Here is a 25,249-nt window from a genome sequence, read left to right as displayed (position 1 = left end):
AAACCTTAAAGCATATAAGAAAAAAACAAAAACACATTAAACTTTTCTGCTACGGTTCAGACCAAAGTAAGCAGATTGCAGGTCTTCTGCACCATGAGCATATTGATAGCATCTAAAATCCATTTAAAGTAAGCGGTACTAATGACATAAAATGAACGCAATGAAACTCCATAACAGCAGTTACTAAGGAAACCATGGTTAATTACATAATCCTCCTAGTTGAGCTAAAACTAACCAACCTTCATGAAGGGTTACCCCAGGGTGAAGCTTAGAAAAGCTTATTGACATCTCGCACCCGCTTGGTTAAAGGGGTGTGAATTAGATCTGACTGACGCAATATATATTGACTGCACACTTCCCTGAACACCAAAACAGGGAATCATGTAAAATTCTAACCCTGTGCCTCCTCCTCCCCAAGAGTCCACTTAAAGTAATTACCATGTTGATGGTGAATAGGGAGTACCAATAAACTTGCAATCCTGGTTCCTTGTAGTCAAGACCTTAAATAAAATAAGTTATTAACCATTTACCATTAAAGCCATGAAAATATTTTTTTAAAAGCTATATTTAAAAAGCAGACAAAATCCAAATAAAGAAGGATACACAATGGCCTAAAGGGTTTGAGTAGCTTAAAGAAAGACGAAATACAGTGTGACCATTGACTCGGTTTTTTTCTTGGGTTGTTTTTAGCCAATATTTTCTTAAATTAAAGGACAGCTGGGATCAGCAGTCTACTGAAATACCAAGTAAGTCTGTAAGAAAGAAAAAAAAAAAAGAAAAAAAAAGGGATTTACAAGCCATTTTGAGTAATTTCTATCAAGACTTATGTAAAACTACTTAAAACTGATTTCTGACATTGGCAAATAAGAATTGGAATTATTTTAAAAGTATATCCTTGAAGTGTGTCTTTCATTTTTCTCAATTTCATTATATTAATCTATTCCAAGTAGTAAAAAAGCATTTTTAAACACAAACTGAGACATTATGGCTTCAAGGATGCAAAGAGCTTTGTTGCCACGAGATGTGTGTCGCAACACACATGCAAACTCACATGCAAATTAAGTTCCCGTCTGACTTTTCAGAGTGAACATGCGTAGTGCTTGTCAACACATCACAAAGCCAACTACACACTACTACACAAAATTTCAATAGCAGACATTTTTCTTCATCTGGAATGATCTCACTCTAATCTCTCTGTCATCTGAGAATTTAACAAAGGATCAGCATTCAAAGGCATTTCCAGCAAATTAGACAATTTGCCAGCAGAATAAAGAGTAATGGACAAAAAAAAAAAAAAAAAAAACTGGCACAAAACATCAGTGCTGAAGCTCTAACAAAGACTAGTCTAATGACAGAACCAAAATCTTGAGCACCTGTGAGTCCAACTGGGCAATGCTAAATTGATGACAACCTGATAAGACTCGGCCAACATAAAAGGAACGCGTAGAGAAAAGAGTTCAAAATCTATTGATCTTTCAAAGTAAACACACTTTCTAAAATAATAGGGAAAAAAATACCACTTCCCTTTTCGTTGTGCATTTTGGCAGTAGTTCTTACAAAAGTTTTAAAAAAAACCTAACATGATTGATTTTCTAAAGAGGTAAAAGCATACATAAGCTTTTAGTGTTTTTATCACGAATCTTGCATCATTTGTGTGTCTATTATTACTTTGCATGTTGGTGCCCCACATTGTTGCATAAGGGTATTGTTTTTTCTTTTTATATAGAAATCATAATCCAAAAAAGCCACCACCTCTAAGGTCTTGTCTTTACGATCAACAAAGTCTCTCCTTTGAGACCACAAATTCTTCAGTGTCACCTCATAAACAGCAAAAGAAATAGCTGAGGTGAACCCCTTGCAGTCTTTGCTTGCGGTGGACCCAATTTTCTCCCACCTCCTCTAGTCCCTGTATCCTTGTAACTTTGAAGTCCAGCCAGCTTTGAAAAAGGCTGCAATCTCCCTGCCATGACCAGGCAGAGGATTAGCCAAGCCCTGCAGGACCGAGTGGAAAGAGGACGAAAGAGGGCTGGAGGAGGAGAAACGCCATTTTCCACAACAGTTGTATATGTGCAAGGAGCTCTCCCTCCAGCCAGAGCCGTGGGGGATTAGCAAGCTACTAAGGAAGCAGAAAACAGACCTCCAAGCCCCCTTTTTCATGACTTCCACAGAAACCAATTTACAGCAGAGAACTGGGGGAGGCCGCTAATTCTCCCCATAACCGCCTCCTGCTTCAACTCAAAATCCTTGTTGTGTCACTCACAAAAATCTGCTTTTGTGAAACTGCAAACATTTTCAGAATACCAAACTCAAGGAAGCACGCATCTACAAAGGATTCAATTATTGATATGGGAACTTCATTGACTCAAAAGTAACATTTCAATGTTCACAGAGCAGGGGAAAATAAGCAGTTAAGCTCCTAATCTCACCATCACACTTGATACGATCGGTCACGGTCACCCTGGAAAGTTTGTTTTCCCATTGTGAGGCAAAACAAAAGAGATTACTCATCTTTTATCCATATTAAGTGGTAATATTTGTCTGCACTTTGAGCTTGTACATTTGCAAGTTGTGCATTCATTGTATCACAAACAAAATGCATTAAAAGCAGACCGTATTGTGCAGTGTGCTAAGTACGTGTCTAAATGTGTCACAGTGAGCTAATGACAAAAGCGTGCATTTCAGAGGAACTTAGCAAAGAGGTCAGGACATTTCCTCTACGAGCGGAGGAATTCAAAAAGACTATCAAGCATTCACCAGTTACGGTACAACAACAAACACATTACCAGCACCTCATCGAACTTAGTAAATCTACAGGATCTCAGGATATAATACAGCAGCAAGTAACAGCAGCATAGCTTAAAAGAAGCAACAATGAGCCTTGGTTTAAAAGAAAAGGCAGATCCATATACTGCTGCTTTCCCATCAGCGCTTTTCAAGTAATGGGGTCTTTTGTCTTATCTGTGACTGAAAGGAGCTTGAGGACTTTGGCCTTCATCCCTTTGTTGTTACAGAGTCTCTTGTGGAAATGGCGGATTGGCCCATAGGCGTGGGTGTGTGAGGAAGAGCTAGGCGGCCATGCAAGCACATCAGACTTGAGCGGTCTTAATAAAGCTTCCCTCTATCCACCCCTGAGATCTCCTCACCCCAATTATTCGCCTGACACCTCTACCCTCCTCCATCTCCTCTTATTTCTCACAGCAACCCCCCCCACCCTCAGCTCACCATCCAGTTCCCAGCTCTGATCAAGGCTGTCCCTTTGCTGTGCTCAAAGCCCCAGAGGCCTGTACAATATCGGGCTGCTGGTGGCGTTTGCTTCACAGTCTGCTGCTTGAATTGCATCAGGAGTGTGTCTCTTCTAGTATTGACATAAAATCACTACTGTTCAGCCAGCAACAGTGGAAAGTTCACTCCAAATTTAAAATAAAGTTCCACGATCCAGAGAGAATCAAGAAGACATGACCAAATAAGATATTCTCACAGAAACCTTTAAACACTGGGTTTAAGAATGTGCATGCTGACACCTGATACTTCCCAGTGTTTAGAGAGCCCAACATTGTACAGTGAAGCAAAGATGAACAAGACTCTTAACTTATGTTTACATTCAGTTTCTTTGTCTATTATTAACTGGCATGAATAACAGTAAACGTAAACTATGGAAAATAGCATACATAAGTCCATCATGCATCTGTATTCACACATACAATGCAGTTCAGTACTTTTCTAGACATTTTCTGATGCTGGTGCAAACATCCAAAACAGTTTGCTGGAACATTAAATACATTAAATGGTCTTTATGCAGAGAGTTGCATAGTACAAAGTCTGTGTGTTGTACGATTTGCACTAATGCAGGAACAGCATGGTTAATAGTTCAGCAAATTCACAGCCAGCTAGTGGTTACCTCCTGCAGACTCTGCCGAGGCAGCACCCTTGCCTGACAAAAACTCCTGCTGTGGGTCCTGAAGTGCAAAAGGGCAATTGTGCACAGTGTGCTGACCTTTTTCTTCCAAAAATGTATGCAGTACATGTGTGAAAATGACTATGAACTGAAACCTGAGTAATTTTACCTCCCTGCAACATCAGATCTTACTCTTAGGGTTGCTAGAAAAGTTTTTCAACGTAAAGCTGCACAACTAAGTGAGTGCCTCGTGTGTCTAATAATCCCTCAACAGTGTGAGCTAAAAAATAAACCGGATGTGCACAAAAACTTCAGCTCACCGCAAAGAAAATTAGGAGCATAAATGATGACATGCTAATAGAACAAAGAACATAACAACGAGTCTAAAAACCAAAACAGCTCATGAGAAGACCACAACAAAACACTCCCATTTCTTTGCTGTTCTGTCTGCCATTTTTGAGACATTTTATGCTTTTACCTTCAGATGCCTTCAAGGTCACAGCAGGGCTACATCTGGCCAGCCATCTGTCTCCAGCCTTCCCATGAGGCATCCTGTCATCGGCACTCCTTGGCCCTGTCCTCTACTGTCCACATTCAAGCTCACAAGGGAAATGCTTGGCCAGACACAATAGCTTTTCAGTGATGCTACAAGTTTCTGATGCATTTGTTCAGTTGTTCTCCCCATTGACTACCTGTCTACCTGACAACAGAGCTCACAGCACCAGAAAACATTGACATGGTCAACACCAGACATGTGCCAATTTGCAATTATCGAGTATCGATGAATGAAGAGACTTTGGACATTTTTCCCCCTGAGGACATTAAGTAACAGTGATGATGAGCACTCTAAATCAACATAAGGAACCAAAACTTCTTGATTTAAAGTAACCATTTCCCATCTGTCCATTCTAACAAATGCGCTGTGCAATCTGACAAACTCTACATTTTCATTTTCTGGCAATGTAGGCAAACAGTCCCATATGTCATCAAATTCAACAACTGCCATTAACAGAGCTTCATCAAATTCAAACCAGTGAGAGCAAAAACAGAAATATAGAAATCTTGACCACTCAAGCAATTTTGACAACTTGCAAACTCAAACCATGAGCTCAGTCCGTCACACTTTCTACGTATCACTGTAATATGTGGTTCTTATGCACGCTCTGACTAAATCAGTGGCTCTCTAAATTTATGAATGCCCCCTATTTCGAAAACAAAAAAAGTTCATGCTCAACACCTCACAATTTATGTGATTTGCAAGAAAAAAAATTATATTTTAATTGAATAAAGGAATACTATCAGCAAAGTCTTTACCTAAAAATAGCATATTCATTCAGTTGCTTAGCCCACCAGTTAAAAACCAGTGGACTAAATTAAGTTTGTCCTTGGATAATGCTGTATGGCAAATGTGTTAAAGCTGGTTCCTTACCTTTGATTAAATTAATTAGATAGATACAGTGCTGTATGTTCAATCACCTATTTTTAAAAAAAAGCAGCAGTAGCAGTGTTTCCATAGACCATCCATTAATTAAGTATCCTCTGTAGATGCCTCATGAAAGTAGAACTTTCACTGTCACATATATTCAGTTCAATCTAAATACTGCATTTGAAAGATCAGTGAATAGTGACTCCGTGCCTCATCAAATCAAATCTTAATTTAACTTTTAATTACATTGGATCCATTTAGAAAGTCACACTTTTAGAAAGAAGCGGCAAAGCTTACCTTAACTTTTCAAACACTCTGCTGAATCCAGTGATCCACCAAACAGGTAACTAGACCAGCTTGGTACACACTCCAGCTGTCAGTGAATCTGTGAATGAAAAATAGGAGATGCCTCTTAGATCTGTGTACATCTCAGACATAATGCAGGACAGCTTACGGTGATGCTGCCTAAGCCTTGAAAAACAGTCATAGTAGTCATGTTGTATTCTCCATCACAAATCTCTAAAACTCCAAAGTATAGATAACAATGACAAGTATCCATTGCTGGGTGTCCTATTCACTTTCATCAGAAAAATGCCAGAATGTGAAATGAAAATGTGAATCAACTTGCTTTGAACTCTGAGGAAAAGACGTTGCTGGAAATGCTGTTCGCATGACAACAGGTTGCTTTTGCAATAAGTGAACAAAATCTTTTGACAAATCCAAGAGCCCAAACTTGCCAAATCTGATGATGGCATCTCAGCTCACAATCTGCTCTGGCAGTCTGCTCCCAGAAAAAACGTCTTCACCTTGCCAGTGCACAAACCTAAACAGAGCTTCATACAGCCTGATATTACCAAAAAAAAATAAAAAATTCCATCTGAGCTGAAAGCTGAAATGTAAAATGTGAAATTCTGAGTCACTGATGCATAAAAGTTGACAAGTGATTATCTTTCTTTTAGAAGGATGTAGTTCCTGATCCTATAGCAAAAGTATTTAATTTGCTTTATCATATAGCCATAGGGAGTATGTAGAGTCTCAATTATTAAACCAGCAATAACTATTAAGCATTTTTGTGAAATACTGTGTAATATAATGACCTAGTTGGATCTCCACCTGTCCCAATATTAATTCAGACAAATGGTGATGACTGAGGTTTAGACCTTTACACCCTGCAAATTTCAAGTAGCAGAGCCCAGAAAGACTTGCAGAGGCAGCATCCTCTGGATTAGCAAACACTCCAGCTGGCAGCCACATGCTGATGATGGTTCAGTTAAGGTTAAGGCATAGCCAGCTCGCCAGCATATTTTCTTCTCTCTCAAGTTCTCACTGTTTTGACAAAAGGACCACAAGTCCCAAATGGAAAGTAGAACTGCTGTGCATCAGTAACAGCCTATACCAGCTATTGTGACACCATTGGGCGTGCGGTCATTATTTTCTTGCATCAGTGGTATGTTGACAATAAGGATCTGTGTTTGGTATTTGTTGGAACTTACAATACTGTCTGAGAAAAAACACAAAACTTCAAAAGGAAGATAAGGGCTTGTGGAAAACAAATTCCTTTGCCTGAGCTACAAAGCTATCTCTGGTGCACTTTCAAGACTTTAAATTGCCCCTAAATGCATCTAGAAGATTTCAGTACTGTGTTCTTGTGTTTTTACCAGAACTAAGGAAGATTTAAATACCATACATCAGGCCATCTGGTAGATTCGTGCAACGTGTCTAGAAATAGGGGGGCAATTGCCACAAAATATACAACTCAGTATTGTGTGGCAATTGCTACATAAATATATAAAATATCAAACATATTACCTAAGGTTGCAAACGGTTTAAATTGCATTTTCAATACTGACAAAAAAAATCAAAAAATAAGCCCTGACATTAAAGAGAGATTTTTCTTCTTAGTGTTATATTAATCTGTCCTGAGCGTGTGACGAGCATGAAAGAAAATCCCTGATCATTAGAACTTTGGACTAGTCTGGGCTCACACTCAGCTCTTAATAAAACCCATAAACTAGATCCTTCTAATAGAATAATTTCAAAACCACAACTGGGAGCTACAGCTGAAGGAGTAATCAAATTGATGCCTCATCTCTGGACTGGATGTTTACTTGTTTTCTTATTTGCTTGCTTTTGCAAATTCAAGCTTTTAGTCATTTCAGTATAAAGAATCAATTACGGTTATATCGACTCCTCCAAGCTCATGCCTGGGGAACGACTTTTCAAGTGACCAAAGTAAAGAAATGCACCACAATGAGACTGGAGATGACACTATCATTTCTCAGTTCCAATGAACAAAACACACCACATGCACATTTTTTTCAGATCAATGGTGGGGAGGAGTGATTAGCAGTTCTTAATTACTATTTAATTATACTAAAAAGCACAAACTTTCAGGTTGCACGGAAAGCAAAAAGCCTCAGTGTGAACGCTCACATCTTCTCTAACTCTCAGCCTTTGGTTAATCATCCGAGTTCGCTGTAGGAATATTTATTCGCTTTTTTATTCACTTTTCATATCACTCCAGAGTGTATGATCTGGGCTGTGACAATTCGTGTGATGACTCAAAGCTGAAAGCCACTAAAATATTTAGGCCAATCACACATTGAACTTATTCTCACCTTATTTTTAAACTAATATTTTAGTTTTCTTTTTTAGTTTTTTTGTTTTTTTTTTAAATACACAAGCTCTTGTCAATAAGGCCGTTTTACAACTAATTTACACAGACATTAACAACATGATCAACCAAAATCATAACAATGGGTAAGATTATTTTTTTAGTTGAACAATTGACAACATTGTTAAATGTGTTCACTTACTAGTAGTTCAGTAAAAGGACACAAGGACATGTTGTGCTGCTTCCTCAAGCAGAAACAAGCCAACTTCAAATATCAAATCCACCCTGATGGGGGAAACTCAGGTTTAAAGGGTTTCCCATCAGTACAAGGGATCATGAGGTTTTATAGTGATGATGAGTGCCATGTTTCAGTCTTATTTGTGACCTTTCTTTTTCACTTGAGGAGATGGGAGACATTTAAATGGCATTGTCCCACTGCAGATACTCTATAAGGATGAACTTTTTAGTAATCATAATCACAGTTCTGTGCATTATTCTGCTCTCCCTGTGGTAGTCATTTTAACAGATCAAATTCAGTTTATGGTAAACAAAGTCAGTGAAAACTTTCTGAAGTTTACAGTAATTGAAGGGCTCATTTTATCATGCCTTTGATTTTGTTTATTGTTTATTCCAACTTTAGCATTGTTGCCATATTCTGGTTAGTGTTTACCAGAACATGGTTACTGAAAGGAATGATTAATTACTCGTCTGGCTGTGAAAATAAAGAAAATTGTTCAGCCTTTTAGGTGACTGTCAAGCACTTTGAACACCGCTAATTGAATGACTGATATAACGGTCAATGGCCACTTCAGTTGTGCAATTTTGAACAACTAATAAATCTATCAGAGGAACTAGGGAGTGTTGCCTCGTCCATCTTCTACCAAATGGCAAACAGACCACACTCCTGCCCTTTCCTCACTCAGCTGCCTATTAAAAGGGAAACATGTGGTCTAGTGTCTTGTTTCAGGGAAAGTGAAAACATACGCCCGCTGAGGTACACAGTTGAGCAGAGGAGTTGCGCATGTTGTGACAAAGAGTGGCTTTTCCCTTCCCTTGTACCGCATTCTCTCACTGCGAATCGCCACATGGGGTAAGGGTAAGTGGTTTGACCAGTCCCTGCAATCACTAGGCAAGGCCCCCTACCTTGATAGCCATTCAAGGAAATCAATCAGTATTCAGGTCATGAAATGGGGATGCCCCCTTAACACACAACCTCTGACCCATGCAGGGTTCTACTCCGAGAGCGTGACAGGGATTTGTGCTGCCAGTGTCTGCTGCGTGTCCGACACCAACAAAGTCCTTGTGTTGAAGGGAGGAGCGTGGCCTGACCCTGTCCACCTCTGACACAATAATTCCAGCTGAGGAGTTCAAGGTAGCCTGACCTGCAGCTGAACCGGTCTATGGAAACATGGCTACAAGCTCTAGCTGAGCCTTTTCCTCAATCCCCTAGAGTTCCATGGAGAAACAAGGGGTGTGCTTGGGTTTCGCGAGCAATGCCGTAGCGTAAATCGCCACATTTATTCCTTCATATTTTACTTAATATCTGAACAGTTGGAAAGCCTTCTTTCTGTCATGGGAAGTACATGGGGGGCAGAATTAGCATAACGTAATTACACTGGGGAACGATCCAGGCTCCAAGGAGCAAGACATAACCTGTAATTTACCATAGTGCTCCCTATGCAATTGACAGTCAGGCTATGATATTGGAGATAAATGTCGAAATTTGGGCTGTTAGCTTAACTGATGGTGCATTCAGTATGATAATAACCACGGTCTTGCACACAGTGAGCCTGACGAGCAGTCCTGCAATAGCTCTTCACCACTTTTCCTCCCCTCCATGGGGGTATTATCATGCTAATCTAAAAGACAAGAAAAAATACATTTCAGTGAACAATGATATATAATAATAGGAAGCAGGGATCTCTGAAACAGTGAGGAGACAAAAGAAGGTATTTTCACCCTGCTCCGCTAAGCATTGTAAAGGGCTGACAAATGGACACAGATATTATGCTGGCTGGTTAATTAAAAGAACATAGTCTAATTAAAAAGATCTTCCTTGTGAATAGACTGCCGTCTATGGAGTTACTGACCTCTGTCTCCTGCACATGTTAGGCATAGGCCAGTCAGTAGCTCTCTTCTTTCACAGATTTAATTTTCAAATCAGAGGGGTTTTGACTGACGAGCGGCAAACACAGTAGTACGCTGCAGGAAGTGCACTAGATCTCGGTTGGGGTGCTGGTACTTGATAAACGGCTTTGAATTGCTATTATATAGTCAATAAAACTTGCACATGACATTTGATTTAATTCCCCATCTTTCGTGCAGAACCTTTTCACAAAAAGGTCAATATATCGAGTTTTTCAGTTAGTACAAATTTGAAATGTGTTCAAAGACAGTTTGACATGCACACACGACTATGCCTTAAAGTTATTCTGCTATTTTTTTTAATGAATTGTTAGAGAGCAATGTTTCTGGAACATACAGTACTGTCTTTATGTTTTGCTCAAAAATTGGAAAAATAGATTGATTTACTGAAATGTGCAATGTGAGTTTGTACAATTCTAACAAGCCTGAAAGTGAAAATGTGGTAAGACCACCTTTATTCTTCAACATAGCCTGAACCCTTGTAGGCAAACTTTTTTTTAATCATTTCTTTAAGTAGTCTTCAGGAACAGTTCAGCCTTTTCTCCCAGTTTTCCTTAAGAATGGCTTTTTGACAGCCACACTTTCACTGATGTCATTTCTGATGCCAGTTCGAATGGCGTGCATGTGTGTCATTATCTCTGGCATTTTTCATAGATTCAACTAAAGAAATAGGAACAAATTATGCATTTATGTCCCAGGCAGTAAAGTGCTGCTAAAGTGCCTAAAGATACAATTTAAAAAGTTTTCTGGTATGGGTAGACAACACTGGTCCATCCCTTGAGTTAGGTGCCTTTTATATGCTTGATGATTCATAGGTCGGAGTCAAGTGTTTCTGAAAGATCTTTAGAAATCGAAGAGATCTACTTCTCAAGACGCTTTGGAAAAGAAATTACAAAAAAGACACTTATGGCAAAAATATTTTAAAAAAAGAAACAAACAATAAAAACCATTATATATGGCATAGCACTTTACTTTCACTGGAAGAAGTTGGTTGTTTTATCACAAAACAGACACCAAGCCTAATGTTTGCACTCTTTTATTGTGTCAATATATGTTACACACCCCAAACCCCATGCATGTGACAATAATTCTGCATTAGTCCATTTTGTTTTACCTGCTTGTATGAGACAGATAAGTAGGTAGGAAAAAAACAACAACTACTATTTGCAGCATCCCACCTTTGCCTCCAGGCTGACACAGCACTTTACACTTCAACACCACTAAAGCGCCCGTTAGCAGTTATTGTATATCTTCACACAGACACTGCAAACATTAACAGTAACTGTAAAACTAATAGCAATTACCCCTTTGGCACATCAGCCATCTGTTAAGTTATCATTAAGGTGGGGGATAGTACAAAAAATGATGACAGTAATGTTGGAACTAGAAAGCAAATGTTGAGTCCTGCGTGTCTGTAAAGTCAACAGGCAGTGTTAATTTATATCACAGCTATTTGCAAGCTTTCTGAAGCTGAGATAAGCCCACTAGCAACTAGACAAGAGCGGCACCCTACTTTACCAACTCTGATCAGCAACAAAATTCTGACAACAGAAACATAGCACAGTCAGACAATCTGGTATCAAAGTCATACTGAGTATTTCCTGGGTATTGATATCCAATGTGAAATTCTACTATTGTCACAATCCTAGTAGAAAGGGTTTGATACTTAGTAATCCAGGAGAAATATTGCCAACTCAGTGGCACTTTTAAACTCATTTAAATTCCATTGACAAAAACTATCCTGTGAGATCAAACCTTATTTTTCCAGAAGGATCTGACAGCTGCTGGTGGACAGAGTTGCACTGTAAAAGGTTGACCCACGTCAAACCTACTTGGGTCTAAATGACTAAAATCTTAAAACCAAACAAAAGAAAACTATGAGACACTGCAATTTGAACAGGCCTTCCTCTTAATCTTGCCATATTGTGGAAACTTGGTATTTGATAACTTCATGGCCCACAAACGAGTAAGAATCCAGGGTGCCTCACACAGAGGGGAAGCCCCCCTCGTTTTTTTTTTTTGGTTTTTTTTTAAAGAACCCACATATTTCATAGTTGAATAACGAGAAATAGTGTTTGTTTAGTGATTGTGCAAAAAAAATACAGCTCAACTGAAATACACTTAAGTGTACATAATAAGGTTTGTAGCTCATAGAACTGTTCTTTCTTTTCCATAAGGCTGCAAAATTGACACCTAATAATGATAATTTTAACAAAGCTGTATAAACCAGCTTCAGAGCAGCATAAACACTCGTACCATGTCTTTCTGTCCAAGTTATAAAACTGGGCTTGATTCTCCTGGCACCTGTAGCTACAGGCCAACACTAATGCAGACTGTCTGTGTTTAGCTGGAGGGCTACTGTCAGCCTCAGATATGGCCCTGAGAGTGAAAGTGTAGGTGTTGCCCCCCCCCCCCCCCCTCCCCTCTCATTCCTTTCACCCAGCTGCATGTCATTGACTTGTGACATTAAAGCAAAAGTGTGGTCTGCTGGTTTGTTTACCCTCAGCTGGCTTTCATGCCATCAGTCACTAAAAACTGCCCCTCAGGGAGAGACGATGGAAGCCGGGAGGACAGAGAGGGAGGCAATGAAGACAGCTCAAACAAGGTTTCATTCGCTGGAAATTGGAAGTTGCTCATGTGGTTGAGTGGGTGTGTTTTGTTGTGTTTGTGTGTCTCTTGGTGGAAATAAGTTTACAGCCTCAGAGTAAATTAATGAACATGTTTTTAAATCCCGGCACAGTCCTCCACATCACTGTGGAGCGCGCGCGCGCGCACACACACACACACGCGCACGCGCACACACGCGCGCGCGCACACACGCACGCACACACACACACACACACACACGCGCGCACACACACACACACACACGCCAAAATTATCATGTGCAATTACTCTAAGATTGTTTTTATGTTCGGGGAATTATAGTTTGACTAACAGAATTTTTTGACAAGCAACATGACCTTTTCCTTCACCAGTGGATATCCAAAATTCAATAACACAGCTGCAAATTGACATAATTGATGGTTATTTTATATTTTATTTATATATGCTCAAGTAAGAAGATTCAACCTTTGTTTCCATTTGCTTTCTTATTTAGTCACACTCACTATAACCCAATTATAAATGTGTCATGTATGCAAGATGCTTTTTTTGTAATGCAAAAAGAAGAAAGATGAACAGCTCACAATCTGAGATAACACATGAAGCATGATGCAAGAAATGTTAACTTGGTGCTCAAATGATCCTCTGCTTATTTGATTAGGGAATAAGCAGCAATTAAGTTGAATTCAATTTAATCTATTGCAAAATCAAAATAAAAGTAATTTCCGTGCATTTACTGAGGTCAAGGCTAGGGATGGGTACCGGTTCTGACATAAACTGTAGTAACCAGACCGAAAAGCAGCGCACATTTCGGTGCTTTATTTTTCCTAAGCTGTGATACATTTTAGATTCTAGCCAATCATTTTACGTTTCCGAGGATAGTAGGCGGGTCTAGGTACGTACGTTCTCTTATGCAGAGCTACAGATTAAAATGCCCAAGGCGAAGCGGTCAAAAGTCTGGCTGTACTTCACAGCAAAAGATGCAAACTCAGCAGCCTGCAACAAGTGCTTTAAGCTGATACTGTCAAAGGAGGTAACACCTCAAATCCGATGAAACACCTGGCGACGCATAGCGTTTTTTTTTTTAAAAGCCGAGAAATGCGCCGTATTTGATAGCTTGCTGCAAGACCTCACACCGTGCACATCTACTGCGGGTGGGTTGCCAGTTATCGGACCCGGAGCAACATCCCCCAAAGACCCGAAGAATAGAGTCCTGGCCCCTAGCCCTGCCAGTGTAGCAGAAATGAATGACGGGTGATGATGGCAGCAGCTAAAATGACCAAAGAAAAAGTGGAAAACAGTTAAACATGAGAGGTTTTGGACAAAGTTTGTGTTTTTTCCATTGATTAAGCACTGCTTCCAGCCAAGAGTGATACCATATATGCCCCATAGCTGCAGAAAAGGCTAACATTGTTACCTTTTTACAAAAAAAAAAACAAAAAAAAAAAAAAAAAAAAAAACAGCTGAACATGAGAGGTTTTTGGACAAAGTTTGTGTTCTCCATTCTTTAAGCACCGGTTTGAGCACCATTTCAAAAGTACCGGTTTGGCACCGGTATCGGATAAAACCTAAACGATACCCATCCCTAGTCAAGACCTTATAGAGGTATAGAGCAAGCTTTAACGTATTAATCCAATTATGTTATTCATGTTTTGGGGCATTTTAATTTGTTTTTCTCTGATTTGTGTCAGTAAATTCACGTTTGGCGTTTTTAGTCTATGGTCAAGAAATAAAAAAAAAAGCAACACAGTGTGACATTTTAATTCTTCTTAACATTTCTTTGCATCAGTGCTTAACCATCAAGGGATTCATGGTGAATCTATGAAGAATTCCTCTTTTTTTTCCCCTAACCACAAGAATGCAAACTCATACACAATCACACAGCTGTGGCAGTGAGTCAACACATGGTTAATAAACTGGTACACACACTCTCCAAATGGAAAGAGTTCAGGGCACTTGAGAGGAGGAGGAGGTCTGTTTTACTCACCCTGGACCCCTGCCCGGTTTGGATTCATATGACACTAACTGAAACCCCCTGATAAACCCTCCCCCTCAAACACTGATATAAAAATAGCCTCAGTTTAATGGAAACAAGCCCGGAGTTCTGAGAAATGGATGAAAATGACCAAGCTAAGTGTAGGCGAGCAGACTTATCGCACATTGTCCAAGCCAAACATTCACTGCACATATGGTGACCACTAAAATATACACAAATAATAGCATGAGAGCATCAGAGCAGATTAAAGCGGCCAACATCCGGCCCCAAATGCTCACACAGGTAAAACATTTCATACTCACCCAGGAATTCACAGTTAAATCTTAAAAGAAAACACACTATAGATTCTAATTTTAACACATTACAGATTTAAGCACAAGGGTATGCAGAGTGTTGTTTGCACAAAATCAGCCACAATTCCTATCTGCAAAGCGCAGGGTGCATGCATAAGAAATCGGATAAAGACCCCGAGGGAGGCCGAGAGTTGGGAAGCCAGTCTCGGTTCCGGAAAATATCAATCTACCTTCCACCTAAATTTAAGGTTTGCAGAGTTTAACTTCTGCTATCCATTTAAAGTAAGACCAGTACGGTAAGTGCAAGTAGACTTGCCCAACCTTTCAAGGAATGGGTCAAGTGGTTTGGGCTATTTTTGGAAAGTTTGGAAATTAGATGCATTTATGATCTTCTTTCAAAGTATGACTGTCATATTACCATCCAGCTGTGAGAAGAGCCCATTTCATTTTCAAAAGATGTGAGATAACTCCCTGCAGAAAAAAAATCAATTCTCTGACCACTTAAATGAATTAAATATGTGAATACCTGTCACCTGAGTGCGTGGAGAATAGAAACGAGGAACTACTACTGTTTGAAGGCATCAGCTGTGGATGAATAGGACAGGAGGGAAGGAGGGGGAAAAAAAACGTAGGTTTTTAATTTCCTGCTTCATTTCACGTTTCAGGGCCATAAAAAATTCTCATTTCAAAAAAACTGCAATAAGCAACAATGAGGCATGATCATAACTCAAAGTTACTTCAATAGCAACAACACACCAGACCCCTCCTCCCTCATGCAGTCAACCTAATTGCTTCAGTCGAGATCTGACAAGCAAGACAATTTCTGTGCAACAGATTATCAAAAGAGAAACCTGAGAAAAATCAGATATTCAATCTCTCAGTCTCACTCTGCCAGAAACTCTTAACCCACATTGCTTTGCATCACCCAATTCGTTCCGCATATCTGCTCTACAGCCTTAGCGATGGCCATTTCAACATCAACACTTTGCACACTTCCTTCCAAGTCTTTCAGTGCAACCCACTTCTGGTGGATTTCAATTATGTTTGGCAAACCTCTCAAATGTGAGAATTTGGCGGGATTCTCTTTTTTCCCCCCATTATACACTTGATACATTTATGTGCATGCAGACCTGGAAGTATCAACTCATTTTATTGTTATTTCCAAAAACTAATCAGTTGATTTATAGTATGAGAAATAAAATAAATACAGTGGCTTAAAGTGCAATATGACACTTACAGTTGCTTGTTTCATATGATCAGCTATCAAAAGATTTACTATGAAAACAGGCCTCATTCTGCATTTGTGTTTTAAAAAACAAAAAAAGAAGTAATGATGCCAGCAGCTCCAATATTGCTCTAAAACATTAGCAGACTGGATTACTGACACAACATAAATTCCTTACACACAGTACTCACAATCTTTACAAAAATAAAGTCTCTCATCCTCGAAATGCGCAAAGCAGGCATGCATCTGACTAAAAAGTATCACTCTGTTTAAACAGCAGACTAATGAAGAGTCTAAAAACAACTGTATCAAAACAGACACGGGTGACAGCTGATTCTCAGGCATTGTTAGCCGGCTTAAATGAGGCCAGTCTTTTTTCTGCCACCCGATCTGGATCAGCCTTGTTTTCTCTCAGTTCACCATTTCAGGAGTTGTGAGATTTTAATCTGTGCCACCAAAAGCTCTGTGTGTAATGATATCCAGCCAAACATGTAGGGACAAACTAGCCCTTTTTTTATTAATAATATATATTTTTTAAAAAGACCCAAATGTTTGTCTTGGATAGAGACGTGCTCCAATTCAAAGCAATACATGTCTGTAACAACTTATTCTACGGAAAATAAGCTGTGCCTAATGTTCTTTTTGAAAGTGCAAACCAAAACAAAAAGAGCTCTGGTTATCTTGTAGGTCTTTGCCAAGGACAAAGATGGATGGTTACATTTCCTCCAGAAACAACAGCTGTTTGTTTGCAGGAAATAGGAGAGTAACTTGGCTGTTAGTAGAAGCTGTGATAGCCACTGTGGCTGAACAGGCAAAGAAAAAAAAAGCTCCACTAAAAGAAGCAAAAACTTCACAAATTGAAAACAGCATTACAGTCTTGCCCACACCACTTGATTGAGAGCCAATCTCTGAAAAGTGAGGCACACACAGAAAAAAAAAAAAAGAAGAAGAAAGAAACAACAACCAGCAATGAAGACGAAAATGCTGAAGAAAACACGATACTGCACAACAGAGAAAATAGATAAACGTTGTTGAGAACATGCACTATAAAAAGGCTCCAGGTTTAGTGGAAAGGCGATCAAAAATTGTCAGAAATAAAACAGGAAAATGCACAGGAAACAAAATAAAGAACTTCATCATACTTAAACTGCCATACTGCCAGCTAAAGGACTGATATAATCTTTTGTGGTTAATTGTCAAAACACAAGAACTTCAAAACTGCACTGATGCAGCGCAGAACTGAAATAAGTTAATTATTAAGGCAAAATTAATCTCTCTCTTATCTTTCGCTTTACAAGCGAATAAAAAACAAAACTCAAAACAAAACCCAAATCAAAGATCTACCAGCCCTCCTGCTCTAGAAAAACAAAAATCCAACACGAGGAAATGTTGCTGGGCTGCACAGCAAACTGGCCAAACCACATTACTACAACTTCCACATTCATCTTGTGATGCACACAGCAATAAACCAAATTGCTGGAAAAGGAGCTGCTAAAACACATTTGTTTTACGAGTATTAAGAAACCCAAAACTCCTTTGGTTTATTCCATATCAAATCATTACAGTTTTTGAACAATTTCTGCTCAAAGTTTCTGCCTGTAAAATCTATAGTTTAAAATTTAGACATATATAATTATAGCTGTATATAGCAAATATGTTTGTGTCTACCCATAACATGTTTCTTGACTAGCCACTATTCAAGTGGTTTGTTTGTTTGTTTGTTTGTTTTTTTAAATGCATCTGTCCTGAATTATAGATCCTGCTTCAATGTTATGGCCAGAAAGGTCATTGAAAATTTCAGGTTTTTATCTTTAACAGTTTTGAAGATGTTCCTGTTCAAACATTCAGATTTCAAAGTGTGAAAAACATGCTGGAAGTAGGCTGACTTTCCCATTTCAGTGAATGTATATGGAGATGGTCGAGCTTACAATGATTAGAGAATGACCCCAATTATTACCAGAATTTGATCCATCCGATACAACATCATTTGGAAAGTGCGGAGGAGTCATACCAATGTGATTATTTTCATGTGTGTGGGAAGCCAACAGGAAGTCAGCTGGCTGGTTTGGCCAGAGGCCGTCTCACTTACACACACTCCCTGCAAGCTCAGCTCAGAAGGATGGCAATTTGCATGCTCTGTGAGCCCAGGTCTGCAAAAACACACAACTGGGTAATTCATAGAGGACACTTTGCACATGTGTAACTTTTACTGCTGTTATTCTTGTCTACTTTGAGATCTGTGTTTTCTAGTTCTTGGGTTATGGCCAAATTAAAGTTACAAAGTTTAACTCCAAGAATTGAATATCATTCTCCAACTGTGCCACCAAAATATTAAGAATACATGCAGAGCAGCTATCTTAAAATACTCAAACACTTAAAAAAAGTGTCATAAACAACCAAATATGACCTAATTAATTCACATTAGCAAAGCTTTTGTAACTGACTGCAGCAAATGTGCAACATTTCTCTTTGCTACACAGCATTTGTAACATATCATGGCTGTGTTTCAGGCGATAAAATACATAGTTTGCTCGCTCCCTCACACACTAATTTTAAAGTGTAGTTTTGTGTTGTTCTGTACTCTGTTTATCGAAGCCAGTTGTTCTGGCATAACTAATACAGGTTTTTGTTCTTTGTTCGATCTTCCCCATATGCTACACCAGCTGCAATTTTTCCAGTGTTTCGGCCATTATGTGTGTGACATAGACTGGGCAGTCTCAATAAATTGCACTGCTAAAAACAGTTAGATGGGACAAAGGATCGGAATCGAGAAACAGTTCTCCACATTTTTCAATCCATTGGAATTGTATGCCTTTAAGCCTCTAAGCCTCTAAGCTCATCAATTCCTTTTATCAGAGCTGGCATGTTTTTCTGAGAGTCACACATCGCAAAACAGTGACATTAAAGCGCAGAGTTTTTTGTACACTTGGGCCTTTTTATAGGTTTCAACAATGTTTTTGTGTGGAGACAAAGATAAAATCAGAAAACGAAACACTGCAAGACAAGCTCAGTAACAATGCTGATATTAATAATCAGATATCCAACTGTCTACTTTAGTACTTTCAAATGCACTGCAGTAATAGGCAAGTACAAGCCAACTTTAGTGCCTAATGTCTGATCATTTTTATTAACATACCAGCATGTTTAAGTACAGCACTATGAAAAAGTCTTGACCTGCCCCCCTTTTTACTTTATATTTTTCTTAAAAATTAGAAATAGGTGCAGTGCATTGAATAATATGCAAACATAGGCGTAAATACAGTATATAAGTCAATATTTGGTATGACCATTTATTCTTCAACGCACCCTGGACTATCTTAAGGAAAGCTTGAGATGACTGTTGTTGTGATTTGGTGTTATATAAATAAAAGTGAACTGAATTAACTTGATTTGAACTTAATTGAATTAAAGTTTTCTTGTAATTTCTTTAAGTAGTCTTTAGGAAATTCGGATGTTGGTCGTCTTTAGTTACGTTCTCTGTCAAGATGATCCCATACTGCCTTAATGTTCTGCATTTATGATGTTACTTTTGGTAACTATTGGTAAATAGCTAAACAACTAATAAGGTCTCTGGTGTACAGTATATACCATTTGAATGAAATTAATATTTAGTTTATAAAAAAAACATAAAATATTCACTGTAGTTTCCAATTTTACCAATACAAGCAATAAGGGCGCGAGACTGGAAAGTCATGGAGCAATTTGTTCCATGTTAAGCCTGACTGGCTAATCAATGATGCAGGAGGACTGCCCACATTATGAAGTAATTAAGAGATCATTTGGAGCAACAAACTGGGCCCTTCTGCCATTCCCCAGCTGACCCAACTAAGAGTTCAAGAATCAAGAGCTAGTATTTATGAGCAGAGGCTACTTAAAGAGACACGTGTTTCCTCATATCAGTTGCTTCCTACAATTAAACACAGAGGCAAGAAATGGAATCATAAATGTGGGGATTTCTGCTCTCTGTGGATGTAAGAGAGCCTGTTGTGATGTCTGCATTATCTTAATCTTTGGGGAGCTCTGCTACTGACTGTTGTGGTTTTCAAAATAAACTGGATTCTGTGGATCACACAGCTGAATGGGCATTTTGGAGGATCTTTGTGCTTATTCAATAGCTAATAATTTTATATATTATATAAAAAACTTCAAGCGCACACAGCGCACTACATTAGCTACTTCTCCACATAGAATATGCATGAAAAATGACAAGAATTTATTTTTGGATGATTCATTTTCTTTCCATTCAGAAGAAATCCTTTTTGTGGTGCATGCTGCTTCCAAGCTTCCCCGTAGGTAGCGTACACAGCCTCCTTGTTACACAAATCAAAGAGTGAGTGTGTCTGATATCTGAAGATGGGTATTCTGTCCTTCATCTAAAGGGCAACTGATATGGAGTGAGAGAGACAAAAAGCATGAAACTACAAGTATCATTACTCGACTTCAGCATTTTTAAAAAGACAAACCACACTGAAAACAGTGAAACCTCAGTGCATGACTTAATACAGAAAAGAAACAAAGGAGAATAAAGCTGAGGTCTGATTTTTGACAAAGACTCCTTTGTGATACACGAGACCCCCATTTAGACTAAAAATATGAATTTGAGCTAATTTGCTGACATTGAGAGCCACAGGTTATATTTTCCACTCCAATTGCTGGACTGCATCCACCATGCTTCATGAAGTGTTACCAGACAATCATCCTGTGTTCCTGCCGCACTGCATGTGGCTGTGGCGAGTTGGAAAACAGAGACCCAGTCCATGTTTGACAAGGGGTTAATGTTTCTGAGGAACAGCTTGACAAAACCTCAGGAAGACAGCCAGTCTGGATAAAAGCACCAAGGCCTGTCTCTTGTCCAGTTTGTGGTTTGCCGCCTCCCGCCATCTTTTTCTTCTTCCTTCACTTCTTCCCTCTAGCCTTTCACTGAACTCAAAGGTTTTCCTCCCAAAACTTACACACTCATCAGCTTGGCTATAATTTTCAGTTCTACACTAACCACAGGACCACTTGCAGGATGAAGCTGCACGCCTGTTTTTGAAATCAAAAGTAATAATATGCCTGCTAAGGATTCACATCTAACAGTTAATGATTAGACCTGTCGGACAAAAATTGTCAGTGCCGTATTCACCTTTACTTTCAACAAGCTGCGACAATCACAGGAAAACAGATGCAGCTGGCAGTATATATTATGTCTGTGCCACTGGCAATCTGTAAATGAACTTTAAAAACCACACAGGCTGATAAACCTGGGAGATACAGTACACTGAATCAGCAAAATGATGAGCAACAGCTTTACTTCAAGGCACAGTAAAGAAGCTCCTTCTGCTCAGTAAGAAAAAAAAAAAAAAGAACCAACTTAAACCCCCCCAAAAGCTACACTAGTCAGAATAATAACAAAGACCCACTGGCTATAATGCAAAAGGCACAAGGTAGGTTTGTATGATAGTCTTAAACTGTGCATTTGTAACGCTTGATTCAACATGTTAATGCGATTTCTTACCAGCTACGGCCAAACCAGGCCAGACCTGGAGGCCAAGGCCTTGTGGTCCCAGCAGATAGCCTGGACCAGCCTGTGCTGTGTCAGCCCTGGATTATGGATGACAGGGAGCCTGCGGGGCTGACAGGTAATAATTCACTCCCCAGGGGTCCCACATCCTTCGCTGGACACAACGCAACCAACCAGGAAAGAGCAGGGGAAGCAGCCTTGGACTTCACATCCTCTTAACCCACCCTCTTCCCTTTTTCAACCATGCCCTTCAAGAAGCCAAGCTCTCATTGCCTCCACAGTTGCCACGGGTTACCAGCCATTATCAAAATGAAATATGAGGTGCCACAGACCGGTGACTCTCTCAGGTACAGGTCCAAACAAAGTCCCATATGTTGCGGATGAGGAGTGGCGATTAACTGTTGCTTCCTGAAGCACGGCACTGCACCCACCCTTCTTTAGACATCAGCAGTTGCACAAGTGCTTAAAGTCTAAAGCGCTTCAGACAATTTTGAACATGATGTGAAACAAAATTTATCCCAAAATATATTATCTATGCCCTCAAGTTCCACTGAGCTCAAAATAGGGCACAGCAATTTACAAACTTCAAATTCGCCTGAGGGTTTAAAGTGTCTTCATCAGTCCTGCTGAAGTTCTTCTTTTTTTTTCCTTCTGACCAATCCAAAGTGCAGACTAACTGTGTGTGTGTACATACGCCTATGTTCTGAGTACTTTATCTTGATGATGAAAATGGAAATAGGCTTGCTGAATGTCCCCCAAGGGCCACAGTCCTCAGCCCCTGGTTAGGAGCCTATTTCAACCATCATTACCCTGAGGACCATTAGGAAGATGCCATCTGCACACACAGGGCCCCTCCATCGGGGCTTCTTGTCACTTCAAACTAAAAGCAAGCAGCGGAATGGAAATTGGAAATAAAATTACACACTGTGCTAAATGCACCATTAACCATGCTAACTGAGCGACCGACCTATCGGGGCCTGAAAATGAGAGCTGGACGAAGAGCAAGCAATTTTCAGCAGTGACAGGGAAATGAATGCACTGCTGGTACTTTGCTCTCGCTCACATTCACAACTATAACTCACCCATCAGCAGAATGTGACTTTCCTAATGGTAAGAGAATGAAAAAAACAAAAAAAACAAAGAGTTGGTTCATTGCGACTGTGGGCGACAACCACAAATGAGGGCTGAATGTAGATTTGTATGAACTGTGCACAGTACAGATGGGACCACAGACCACCACTGCTGCTGCTTAAGCATTGGATACGTTACACAGAAGCATCCCACTAGTCCTGCACAACAGCAGCAGCACCTTTCCTCTGGTTAGCGCACCAGTTACATGTCAAATAAAATTACCTGAAGGCACACTGCAATGTCCTCGCAGCAGCAAAGAGTGCCAAGTCATTGTACAACTAGGGTAGGAAACCGCAAGCCATTTGTGGCTTCATCATCCTATGATATCACTGCAGCAGCTGTGAGGAGTGGGGACAAGGCAAAAAAAAAAAAAAAAAACCCCAAAGAAGATCACAAGATCTAATCACACTTTCTGCTTAAACATCTGACTGCTCCAGGAAAACATCATGCCACAGCCAGAACAAAAAGGCACATGCTAGACGAGTAAGTGCTGGCTCTGCTGTTCAATCCAGGCAAAGCAACCCTTAAGCTGAACATGAATTTTTAAAATGCCTGGGAAACTTTTGCAAGGCTACAGATACAGCAAAGAGAAACGGCAGAAGCGGGCAGCCTTTGAGTTAAGCAAGAGGGCATGCAGTCTACAATATCACCTTGCAAGAGTCCAGGATCGAAAAGGCAGTGGTGTCGTCTGTCAGTGTTTATGCACAACAGAGATTTATTTATTGTTGAAATGTTCTTAGCCTCAACTGAAACTGAACACCCACTTAAGGAAATTAGAGGACTAATGCACAACGGGCTGAGACAAATCGTGGTCTCCCTTTGTGCGGAGGACGGTTTAAAAGCAGCCACGAGCATCCATTTCAACATAAACATTCACCAGCGATTCCTAGGAAAGCAGGAGAAGAGAAGAAAAACACAGGTTTCCAATTTCTTTCTGCATCGTAGGCAGGTTCTCCCGTTGAAACCTGTTAGAACAATGAGCTCATCGTTTTCCCTCCGAGTTTGGCATTAAGACAAGTAAGCGTGATTTAAGAGGTAAAATCTGTGCAGAGTGAGAGGGAGATGTGCCGTTTCACAATAATCCAACTGCCACGTAATTGCTGCTTTTCTTTTCCAGAAACTCACACTGATTTCCCCCTCTATCTGATGGTGAACAGTCTCCATTACGCACTAATCCCCCGCTTTTTTCCCTTCTTTCTTTCTTTTGTTTTTCCACAATCAGGTCCTTGATAAACAAGTTTGGGCTGCTTCCGCCAGAAAATAAACCAAAAATTCAATTAGTGTCTCAGGCGAGATGCCAGTCAGAGACGTGTTATCGGTTGCTTATTTGTGATAAGTTGCTGGGGACTCTTGCAGCAACAAGAGAGAAAACGTGTATGTCAGGGTTTCATATGACTATGCATATAGTTTTCGCTGCCGATGTTAACACAGCTTCCAAACCCGTCCGTGATACACACATGAAAATAATGAAAACAAAAAGGAACAGAGCTACTGCAAAAAAAAATAACTATTATATAAAACTGGTCTAACCCTGGCTGATGTCAGATTGTAATTTCTGTTATTCAGTTACCAGTGCAGAAAAAACGGGGACTTCGAAACACAGCCGAGAAAAGCAGCGGCTTCTCCGGACCATAAATGAAACTCCGGGAGAGTACAGGGACAGTTCAGGTTTATTAAAAGCATCTGATATGTTGTTTTCAAGTGATTATCGTCGATCTTCACGTGCCTAAATAAGCTCTCTTCTGTGGCAAACTTAAAGCATCTGTCTCGTATTTAGCAAAGTAAGCACAGCTGCAACAGCATCGCCAAAGTCCTCAACTAGTAAACGAACCACTTACCTTCGTGCTTCCACCTTGAAAATACACACGTCGCAGTGTTTCTGAGATACTGTCGCAGAGAACAAGCTGTAAAGTCTCGAGAATGACGAAGGAAAAAAAGCGGGGTTGTTAGTTTTAGCTAGTTGTTTCTGAAATGGTTAGTATTCCCAGAGCGCCAGCGTAGCGAAAAGACGCCCCTCACTGTTGTGACAGGACTGAAGCTGGTTAGACTAAAATCACAACACCTCGGCTGCAGCTCAGACCACGCCCCGTAGTGCTGTTTGACAGGGATTCAAACCAATCAACGAGTGAAGTTAGGATGAGGTTGCCTTCGATTGGCCAATGGAGCAGTTTTTTTGCGCTACGCCCCGCCCCTGTAATGCTCACTTTTCTCCCAGATGTTGAATGCATCAGCACCAGGGTCCCCATACAGTTTAGCCAGCCAATCAGAGCGCGAGATACGGGGTTTAAACGCAGATAATTTAACTTTATGGGAGGAGTTGAATCTATTTAAACCAATGTGAAAGTACTTTAGCCGCACTATTATCTTGCACATTAGCCCGCACTATAGGGTATTATAAAATGTTTGTTAGAGAATTA

General features: G+C 39.9%; 1 protein-coding gene across 4 annotated transcripts in view; it reads right to left on the bottom strand.

The window, feature by feature from the left end:
* Positions 1–24,879, bottom strand: part of sema6cb (semaphorin 6Cb) — a 153,400-nt gene extending 128,521 nt beyond the window's left edge. For all 4 annotated transcript variants that reach the window (XM_085292517.1, XM_085292519.1, XM_085292520.1 and 1 more), the window contains exons 1-2: positions 24,671–24,879; positions 5,619–5,706 (exon numbers count right to left, since the gene is read on the bottom strand). The gene's annotated coding sequence lies outside the window, so the exon portion shown is untranslated. The remainder of the gene's footprint in view (positions 1–5,618; positions 5,707–24,670) is intronic.
* Between the last annotated feature and the right edge of the window lie 370 nt (positions 24,880–25,249).

The sequence above is a fragment of the Mchenga conophoros genome, linkage group LG11 (genome assembly GCF_057382185.1).
Source record: "Mchenga conophoros isolate Kocher_MC1m ecotype Shallow Benthic linkage group LG11, M_conophoros_male_GT1.1, whole genome shotgun sequence".
Taxonomy (NCBI): domain Eukaryota; kingdom Metazoa; phylum Chordata; class Actinopteri; order Cichliformes; family Cichlidae; genus Mchenga; species Mchenga conophoros.
Note: the sequence above shows the minus strand (reverse complement) of the source record. Positions and strands in the feature narration are given on the sequence as shown.